Source organism: Cryptomeria japonica, chromosome 4 (genome assembly GCF_030272615.1).
Source record: "Cryptomeria japonica chromosome 4, Sugi_1.0, whole genome shotgun sequence".
Classification (NCBI taxonomy): domain Eukaryota; kingdom Viridiplantae; phylum Streptophyta; class Pinopsida; order Cupressales; family Cupressaceae; genus Cryptomeria; species Cryptomeria japonica.
The window spans coordinates 251,705,581-251,710,926 of NC_081408.1; positions in this window are offsets into that span (position 1 = coordinate 251,705,581).

Genomic DNA, 5,346 nt, shown 5'->3' on the forward strand with positions numbered 1-5,346 from the left:
AGCGTATGTTCATCACAAAACTGCCGATTTGACCTGGAAGACACAAATTCGCATTTTTGGACACAAACACATTTTCTTGACATAAATGTGCATTTATTACATTACCTAGTATGAATTAATGACAATAATAAATGCATCAAAGTACGAGGAGGTTTTGTGGTACTCACTGGCTCTCCTGCCTCCGTTGGCCTCTAGAATCGACGAACACGGTCGAATCTGTGAACAAAAGCCATCGCTGCTGACTGTTGCTGCTTTATTTTCGCTTTGCACTATGCTGTTGTGACGGTGTAGATGACAATGAGGATGTATTTTCCCCCGTGGTCTATCTTATCGACTGCCCTAGCTCTCATTTCCCGAGTTAGTCTTCCTTATCTCGTGACTTTGTCACTTTATCTAATCAGTCCATTCTATCCCGTCTTTCTTATCGAGAGATTGTCTGCAATCTTTTCAGACATTTTCATCCAATCTCTCGAGGGGGCACATCATTCCCATCCTGGGGCAACTCTGTATCAGTTCATCTTATCTTCTTTGAAACAACGCGACAAGCCGCATTGTCTCAAAGAGGGGCAAAATGTAGACACTCAAAATTGTCATGTCTAATTAAATAAATATTTTATTTATTTAATTATCTAAGCCTAATTCTTCTATTAATTAAATAAATTTTTATTTATTTAATTAATTCATTTATCCTCTTCTAGCCTTATTTCTCATTTAAATAAATACATTTATTTATTTAAATTATCCTTTTCCTAAATTAAATAAATATTTTATTTATTTAATTGTCCTATTTCTTCTATTAATTAAATAAATCTTTATTTATTTAATTAATTCATTATCTTTTTCTACACATGACACATGTCATTCATCTCTTAATTCATACACTACCTACCTCTTTCATTATTTTATTATTTCCTCTACCTACCCTCTAATCCTAGCTGACCTCTCTTTTTACACCTCTCAATCTTAACCCTCCATTTCTCATTGTGTCTTCTATTTAAGGAGATGCTTTCTTCATTGTCAAACCCTAATGACACATCCTAATGACATATCCTAATGACTGATTTTGGAGTACTTGGCTACACTACAATTCCACTTGCAACCACATTTCGTTCTTTGTTGAGCTCTTGTGCATATAAAAATCTGAGAGCAAGTATATTAAGCAAGATCAATGGAGATAGGAAGAATGGATATCAAAACCCTATTGGACATGTGATGGTATAATCTTTGTGATTTTGAGTTATTTGCATCTTAGGTTATCTTCATATGTTATGGTGGATCTTTGTTCATTGTTAGGCTAGGGTTTAGTGGTTGGATTCATTTAGCCTTTCAATTTTGTTATTATTGTTATCCATTTTCACCATACACAGTAGTATTTGAACTTATGATAACTCGTTGTACCATTGTGTTGTATTTAATTTTTTAAAAAAATTATTTGCACTCTATTCTTGTGTTTTAGCTTAATCCCTTCGGGGTTTCCTGGCGGGGCATTACATATTCACATATAGAGTTACTAGTATCACACATTTAAGGGAGTAATTGTTACATGACACCCAAGGATACAACATCCTAAATGCATTATAGAATGTGCCCAAGCATGGCAAAAAATGGAATCATTATGCACCACATTACTAAGCAATTTTTTTTAAGCAATAAGATATAAAATTTTGATTTGTACTTATTTTCAGTCATTCACTCTTTTATTGTAATGCAATGATTTCTTTATGTAAGAAGACATATTCAAGGGAATATAATGCCACATTCACATGACAATACATCTAATGCATGGTTGAAGTTCTCTTAAATTGACATTTTCATGAGGTAATTATGATCATAAGGGATTAATACACAAGAACCACCTTAATCATATGTTCACCGCATAGGGATACTCCAAAGTACATTATGACTTCAATACAAGAGTTCTTATGCATCAACATATGCAATGGCAACCAATAATCGATCTCACAGATATTATCCTCATAAGGGAATGCATAAAATAACATTACAAATCACTGTCACACTAGAATATATTGAGATTATCATACTTACAAAAACAAATCATCAAGAGAACTTATCATACTAACACTAGGGTATCATAATACAAATCTACATTAACAATACAAGTTGCTCACTTCACAAGATAAGATCCAAACAAGATCAGGGCCAACAATGCCATATACTCTTAAGAACACCATATGGTGCACTCACACAAGGTGAAAACAACACGATACCATGTTCATGATGTAAAATGTACATGATACAAATTAATTCAATGGACCTCATTATGTCACAAGGCAATTAAGCCACATGAACACTCATACAAATACTGTATACAATGCAATTGAGGCCTTCACCCAATTGACCTACTATGATTATTTACACAATTTTCTTTTATGGCCATTTATCTCACATATACAATGATACATTATTTCTAACAACATTGCACAATGCATTTCGATACAAACACAACAATATCAACACATCACTTTCATGAATTACTTCCATCCATTTCTCTTATGCCATAGTGTATTCTCAAAAACATCATGCACAATACATGCAATGAAAGTAAAATGATTGGTAACACATTCTAAGCATGAATTAATTCTATCTCTATCACATATAAATTCAACATTACACAATGCAACATGTAAAGCTCAATTGGGAGCTAATCATTGAGAACTCAAGACAAATTAGATAGTAAAATCAATCACATCATCCCAAAAGGGAAACAAAGGCAATAGGGCCACTTATCGTCCATGAAAGCAAGAATGAATCATTGAGGAGACCATCATACTAGAGGGGACTCCTCAACATGCACAAGGGTAAATCAACCCAAACAACATACACTCTACAAATATCATGCTAGGTCAAACAAGGCAACATAACTATTGTCGCCAAAATCATCCACACATACCAACCACATGAAGGCCAAACACGATCTCACACACACGGGGCAATGCATGACCAACTGATCCTTAGTCTTCTTAAGAGGCTCTCGCACAAGGGTATACATCCATCTCTAAAAGATGCAGAAGATCCATGAGGTACTCTTGTAATGCCCCGTCAGGAACCCTAAAAGAAAACAACACAACTAGGCAACTAAAGGGTGAAATAATTTGTTTTTAAAGATTAAGTGCATTAAGTATAACAATTGCACGTTTAATAACACAGCGGAAGTCTAACACATGATTTCCTAAGGATTACCAGTGAAGATTAATCGTAGATTATATTAACACCACGGTTAATCCAATTGTCCATTTAATTAGATAAATTAAATGCTTAAGTTTAAAACTACACATACATCTAAATTCCATAATGAAAGATTCAAGTATTCCAATGCATTCAATTTTTCCATAAATCATTTATACATAAGATCAAAGCAACTGAATTTAACATACATCCTACTGACATAATTATTACAATATCCTTAAATACATGGCTTCCAATAATACCATAGATTACAAAGTTACAATCACAAGGTTACATAAAAGTTTGATACAATGACCACAAGGTCTCAACTGAACAATGATCACAAACATGAGCTGGTACATGAACCACGAACCAAGAAACACTAGCGAAGCCTTTCCTCACCTGAAGATACAATCTAGAACATCTAATGGGAAGTGTCACTACCACCCGACTATGTGATCCCGAAATGGAACCACCCCACCGTGCTAGGAGATAGCAGAAAACCCTCAAGCAAGCAAAATAAGACAAGTATGAAAGAACTACATGACTCCGCAAACATCCATGTGACTCAACTCACAAACACTAGTGACTCTAAGGAGAGAGTGTCATCGCATAGCTTAAGATGGATACCATGGTACAACCTCCATAGGTCCCGACTCACTGTCTTGGTAACCTCTCCCGAACCTCCGGTTCCAACTAAGTCTCATGCGGACCCTACCAATCCTTTCGTGAAGACAAGGTGGTAAGTTTGCCATTCCAGGCCTTCTCGTAACATTATGAGCCCTGTACTAGCACTTCACCTATGCACGAGGTACATTATCTTAATTAATATTTATTCCACCCCCCCCCTCGCAAATCAATTATTAGGACTTTTTAATTTACTTTTGACGAGTTATCCTGTCATCCACTTCGGGCACGACCCCTGCTCGAAAGGCACTCTCTCTCATAGGACACTAATAGGAAAGGTCTCTCTATGACAACTCTATGGCGAAACAGACAACCATAACTAATCCTGACAAATCACAGGTGAAGGATACACAATCACTAACCCAGGATTAACCATTTGGAATAAAACACACAATGGCTCACATCAACAGGGTTATACAACAACACCTGACCAAGGAGATATAACAACATATGACATAATGACAACTCAACCAGAATTGCAATGAAATTAAGCTTGACTGCAAACACCATTTACACAAGATCCTAATACAGACAATCTTTTCTTAAAAACAACCAAAAGCATAAATAACTTGTAATTAAAGATTTTCCCAGAAAATAGAAAATACAACTATATTAATACAAGGAAATCAACGTTATCATTTGTTCAATAAAGTTAAATTAAATCACATAAAAATTAACCCCCTAATTTTATGTTCATGATTAATTTACAAATAAACCCGATTAGATTATATCAATAATCTAAATTAAACTCCAAATTAAAAATTATATATAATAATATAATATAATTACATAAATATATATATTATACGAATATAATATTATATAATTATATCTCATTAAAATATATAATAAAAAGAAGATTTAATTTTGAAATATCTTTCATTTCCAAAATAACATAATTAAAACCACAAAAATACTATATATATATAAAATATTATTATTATTAAAAATTTGCCTCGAGAATCGTGCCCGCGTGGATGGGGTTAATTTGGAATTTAATTTATTACCATATTAACTAAATAATTACACATTGCATAGATAAAGTAATTTGTCAGTAAATAGCAATAATCCATAAAATACCATAAATCACAAGTACTAAAATACTGCAAATAAACTATGCATCTCATATCCAGATAAAGCACGAAATAATGTCATATAAATCTGAATAACACATCATGGTAATGTATCCACTGAAAGTAAACAATAATAAAATATGAGTGTAATAAGTTCAAACGAGGAAGGGTACTACAACTCTTCCTCCACCACATACTACTTGGGTTGATTGATCTTGAACTCTCAATAATGCCACACAAGGCTCCCAAGAAACAAGATAGCAATTATCTCATGATGCATGATGCAAACACTCATGCATCAATGTGCCACAACATCGTCTTCATGGGAAACAACGTAACTAGAGATCTTAGTGTTGCAAAATGGGCTCTGATACAAATGTAATGATACACAAAGTAACCC